Genomic DNA, 5856 nt, shown 5'->3' with positions numbered 1-5856 from the left:
TCTGGCCCAGCCTAGTCTTTGGGATGTAAATTTCAGGTGCTATCTAGTTTGTAATTGACATGTAGATTTCTTGCTGCAGCCCAGCCCAGTCTTTGGGATGTAAATCCGAGTGCTTTCAGCCCAATGAAGGCTTCAGTTTTGGTTTTGTATCTTCTTTCCCGGGGGCCTAGATTAATGGCCTGCAGATACAAGAGAATTATGTTGCCTCAATGTTCTTCCTGTAAGATCTTTTGGTGCCTTGGGTGAAGTCAATGTATTGCACCCTTTGGAAGGGCCATGATCAATAAAAGGGGTTCGGAGAGAAGGTGAGGGGGAAAAGTGTATGGGAGGCGGAAGGTGTATAGGTCGGGGAGAGTGTATAGAGAAGATTGGAATAAACTGCAAGTGCTCGCTTCAGCAGCACATATACTAAAATTGGAACGATACAGAGAAGATTAGCATGGCCCCTGCGCAAGGATGACACGCAAATTCGTGAAGCGTTCCATATTTTAAATTGTATAGAGAGAAGATTGGAATAAACTGCAAGTGAGACCAACCATCATGGCTCCGTTCCTTCCTTCGCCTGCCACATCTTCGCCATCAACCTCCCCGGGGTGGGGGAAGCGGCCGGAGGCTACTGAACTCGGGTGGCGGGAGAGACAGCTGCTGCCCTAGGCCCTGTGCCTGGCTCGGTGCGATGAGGCGTCCCTTCCCTTGCCTGCGCCCTTTTCTTTTTATTTTTATACAATAAAGGAACTCCTATACATTATTGTTGATGGGTATATAACTTGGTGCAATCATTATAGAAAGCAATATAGAGGAATGCCTAAAAATATCAAAATGAAAATTCTATATAGCTCAACTATCCTACTTATGTGTATTAATTTCCAAAATAATAACAAAAATACTAATTAAAAAGTTTGCATACTCCCATGTTTATTGCAATATCACTATAATAGTTAAAACCTACAAGCAACTTAAGTTTTCATTAACAGAAAAACATGTAAGGAAAATGTATTTTTGCATGCTACTCTATTTTTTAAGGTTAAATTCCTTCTATTTGCAAAAATGAATAGACTAAAAGTCTTAGCATTTGTAAAGTCATATATTTGAGTAGATTTCAGGAAAGTTTTAATAGTTGAGAATTCATGAATCACGAATCACGAAATCCCCGTTAATAGTCGATTTCTCGACCTGGCTCAGTAACCTCTCCATTCGTCCTTTTCCTGAGATCTTAGAAGTCTCTCTCAACTCGGCCCTCCCAATGATGTCACACTGGAGGCTCTCTCAGGGTCAGGGGAATGGGATCCATCTTGTTACTGCTTTAGCATATGAATACACCATGGGAAGCTTGCAAGGCTGTCCCATGTGGGCAGGAAACTCTCAGAAGCTTGACAGTTTCTCCCAGAGGGAGAAGTCGGCTATAAGATATCTCTTCTGGGAGCTTGCCTTTAAGTCTCTGGATATTGGTGTTGATGGAACTACACACACCAGGGTTCCTCTGCCGGTACCCTCATGCGTGAGGCCTGTCCGAACATGTAGAGAAGGGCATTGGGCATGGCTGTAGCTAGGTTCTGGTGGCCCTTGGCCACCAGGAGCTCCGCTCGGGGCAGGGAGGGAAGCTGGAACCCATCCCCCCGAAGGGCCCTGGTGAAGATAGCCAGGCGTGCGGGCAAGACACTCTCTGCCTAGAATTAAATGTCTATAATTAAAGTCTAGAATTAAAGCTGAAAATTATTTTCTAGTCCCATTTATTTATATTTGTTTCCACTTGCTTGATCAGTGCAAACTTAAAGGTGTCTTTAGTTTCAATGTTATGGAGGGTTCTGTCTACATTTTCCTCCATGTACCTTATGGACTGAGGTCTGATATTGAGGTCTTTAATCCACTTCGATCTGACTTTTGTGCATGGCATTAAACATAGGTTTGAGTTCATTTTTTCTTTTTTGCAAGTAACTGTTCAGTTTTCCAGCACCATTTGATGAAGAGGTTTTTGTTACTCCACTTCACATTATTGCTCCTTTATAAAATATTAAGTGATCATATACTTGACAGTCTCTTGCCCGCATGGCTGGCTGTCTTCCTTGTGGCCCCTCGGAGGGGATGGGCTCCAGCTTCCCTACCCGCAGAGCTCCCGGTGGAGTTCCGGTGGCCGACCACCAGAACCTAGCTACAGCCATGCTCAAGGCCCCTCTCCACATGTTCGGACAGGCCTCACGCATGAAGGTACTGGCTCAGGAATCCAGGTGTTTGTAATGCCATCAACGGCCAACATCCAGAGACTTAAAAGCAAGCTCCCAGAAGCGATATCTTGTAGCCTGCTTCTCATTCTTGGAGAAATTGGAAAGCTTCTGAGAGTTTCCTGCCCACATGGGAGAGTCTTGCAAGCTTCCCATGGTGTATTCATATGCTAAAGCCAGTAACAAGCTGGATCTCATGCCACTGACCCTGAAAGAGCCTCTGGTGAGACATCATGGGAAGGCTGAGTTGAGAGAGACTTCTAAGATCTCAGGGAAAGGACAAATGGAGAGGTTACTGAGCCCACTCGAGAAATCGACAATTTCGTGATCGTTCGTGATCGTGATCATATACTTGAGAGTCTGTGACCAAATATACAACTCAGTTCCATTGGTCTATGGGTCTGTTTCTATTCCAATACCATGCTTTTTTAAGTACTACTGCTTTGTAGTACAGTTTGAAATTGGGGACAGTGATACCAACAATTTTCTTTCCCCCAACGATTTCTTTAGCTATTCATTGGGGGGGCTTATTTTTCCATATGAATTTCAGGAGTGTTTTGTCTATTTCTTTGAAGAATGTCATGGGTATCATTAGAGAGACCACCCTGAATCTATATAATGCTTTGTGGAGCATTGCCATTTTGACAATGTTGATTTTCTTGACCCATGTGCACGGGATGTGTCTTCATTTCCTAGTGTTTTCTCTTTAATTTTTTGAAATAGTGTATTTTAATTTTCTTTGTGTAGGTTCTTTACCTCTTTAGTTAAGCTAATGTTGAAGCTTCTGCACTGTATAAGAAACAGTGACCAAAATACAGAGAAATCTCACTGAATGGGAAAAAATATTTACCCAATACCCATCAGATAAGGGTTTAATATCCAGGATATGGAAGACATTGGTAGAACTGCACAAGAAAAAAAACTAAACCCATCAAAAAGTCAGAGAAGAAATGAACAGAAACTTCCTAAAAAAAGATATGCAGGGGTCTGGAGCGACAGCAGAGAGTATAGGGTGTTTTCCTTGCACACAGACAACCTGAGTTCGATTCCCAGCATCCTATATGGACCCTGAGCACCGCCAGGAATAATTTCAGAGTGCAGAGCCAGGAGTAACCCCTGTGCATCGCCAGGTGTGACCCAAAAAGCAAAAAAAAAAAAAAATAAAATGCAAATGGCCAAAAGGCACATGAAAAAATGCTTTACATCACTAATCATCAGGGAGATGCAAATTAAAACAATGAGATATCATCTCACACCACAGAGACTAACAAACATCCAAAAGAAGAATGAAAACAGTCGAGGATGGGGTGGGGGTGGTGAGATGGATGCTGTGAACATTGGAGGAGAATGGGCACTGGTGGAGGAATGGGTAAATGATCACTGTATGACTAAAATGTAAACACGAAAGTTCATAAGTTTGTAACTATACTTCACTGTGATTCACTAATAAAATTTTTTTTGAAAAAACAAAACTAGTGCTGACACTGATACGAAGAGAAAGGGACTCTCATTCATTGCCGGTGGGTATACCGACTGGTCCAGCCCTTTTGAAATACAATATGAGCATTCCTCAAAAAACTAGAAATTGAATTTCCATTCAATACGACTTCTGGGAATATATCCCAAGAGTGCAAAAAATCACAATAGAAATGATATCTGCACTATATGCTCATTGTTGTACTGTTTATAATAGCCAGAACCAAGAACAGACAACTGGTTGAAGAAACATCTACACAATGGAATACTATGCAGCTATTAGAAAAGATGATGGCTTGAAATTTGCTTACAAATGGATGAATGTGGAGAGTATCATGCTAAATGAAATGAGTCAGAATGAGCAGGACAGATACAGAATGACTGCACTCATTTGTGGAATATAAAATAACATAATATGAGACTAACACAAAAGGACAGTAGAGACAAGGGCCAGGAAGATTGCTCCATATTTGGAAGCCTGCCTCAGAACTGGGGGAGAAGGCAGCTGGGATAGATAGAGAAGAGACCACTAAGTCAATGAGGTTTGAAGAATTACTGGGGACGGGAGATGTGTGCTGAAAGTAGATAAAGGACCGAACATGATGGCTTCTCACTATTTGTATTTCGAACCATCATGCCCCCAAATAGAGAGAGAGTAAGAAGGAAATTGTCTGCCATAGAGGCAGGGGGTGGGGTCGGGTGGGGGTGGTAGGAAAGATACTGGGGACATTGGTGGTGGAAAATGTACCCCAGTGGAGGGATGGGTGTTTGATCATTGTGTGACCAAAACTCAATCATAAAAGCTTTGTAACTGCATCTGCACTGTATCACTGTTGTCCCGTTGTTCATCTATTTGCTCGAGTGGGCATCAGTAATGTCTCCATTGTAAGACTTGTTGTTACTGCTTTTGGCATATCGAATATGCCACGGGTAGCTTGTCAGGCTCTGCCATGTGGGTGGGATACTCCTGGTAGCTTTCCAGAGTCTCCAAGAGGGGTAGAGGAATTGAACCAAGGTCAGCTACGTGCAAGGAAAATGCCATACCTGCTGTGCTATCGCTCCAGTCCTAACTATAGGTAACGGTGATTAATTTAAAAAAAATTCTATCCACCATACGGAAAAAAAGTAAAAATAATGCCAATGAATGACAAGTTGGGAACTGAAAACATGTTGCTCTGCTTGACAAGATCAATGGAGAACAGTACAAAACCATTTCTTCTACTATAGCAAGTTTCTACTGTGATTCTTGGTGGTGGAATATGTGCACTGGTGAAGGGATGGGTGTTGGAGCATTGTATAACTGAGACTTAAACCTGAAAGCTTTGTAACTTTCCACATGGTGATTCAATAAAAAAAAAAAGAATCTGTGGTACCATTCTAAGGCTTAGCAGGTATCACATGTACATTGATTTGTGCAAACATGTACCCATTTATAAATGACAAACTTCTAAATCTAGCATAGGGATAAGTGATGTTTCAAAGATTTTCTTGCACTGTGTTTCCTCTCTCTCTCTCTATTTTGTCTCCATATTTTTCCATCCTAGGAGAGCACAAACACAGCCCCCCACTACCATAAATTTTGCAGTTGAGTTTTCTACTTTCGAGGAAATCATAGGGGTCAGCACACCTGGAATGCAATGGATAAGCCTCACCCTGGGAAAAACACCATCATGATCATGGAATCTCCCCAGTTCACTAAGCATGTGTCTCCCTAATTTTTCTCTAAAGGAAATTGAAGATAGAGTTTCAGTGTTGTGTTTACCAATATAAATGTTGGTAATGACAGGCATATCTTAAAATCTCTAGCCTAGTTTGTGGATGAGAAGAGGTTTTCATTTACCTCTAGTCTAAGGCAATTACCTGAGACTCCCCTTTCTATTTAGCATGTCTATACTTGCATTGGTTTTTGTCTAGGACATAGTGCCCTTCTTATTTTTCTCTTTTTTTTCTTCACCCTGCTTTATCAAGTTGTGGTCCTTTTTATCTGCTCACAAAAGTGAACTCCTAAGTGCTGGTTTGTGATCAAGAAGCAACAAAGCTGTCATCTCCTTAAATATATTTTTATATTTTGCTTGGAGTGTCACTATAAATAAGAGGAATTATTGCTGATGGGGTTTTTCATGTCATGTACTCTCTTTTTCTTTACCTTCTCATTCACTTC

At 41.6% G+C, this 5856-nt stretch overlaps 2 non-coding genes across 2 annotated transcripts; one reads left to right on the top strand and one right to left on the bottom strand.

Moving 5' to 3' along the window:
- Nucleotides 1-384: 384 nt before the first annotated feature.
- LOC129400389 (U6 spliceosomal RNA) lies at nucleotides 385-491 on the top strand. Its single transcript, XR_008627632.1, has one exon. It is a non-coding gene; the product is annotated as a U6 spliceosomal RNA (small nuclear RNA).
- Nucleotides 492-5235: 4744 nt separating this feature from the next.
- Nucleotides 5236-5398, bottom strand: LOC129400642 (U1 spliceosomal RNA). The gene has a single exon (XR_008627835.1). It is a non-coding gene; the product is annotated as a U1 spliceosomal RNA (small nuclear RNA).
- Between the last annotated feature and the right edge of the window lie 458 nt (nucleotides 5399-5856).

This window comes from Sorex araneus, chromosome X, assembly GCF_027595985.1.
Source record: "Sorex araneus isolate mSorAra2 chromosome X, mSorAra2.pri, whole genome shotgun sequence".
Lineage (NCBI taxonomy): Eukaryota > Metazoa > Chordata > Mammalia > Eulipotyphla > Soricidae > Sorex > Sorex araneus.
The sequence above is the reverse complement of the archived record's forward strand: the minus strand, read 5'-3'. Positions and strand labels throughout refer to the sequence as shown.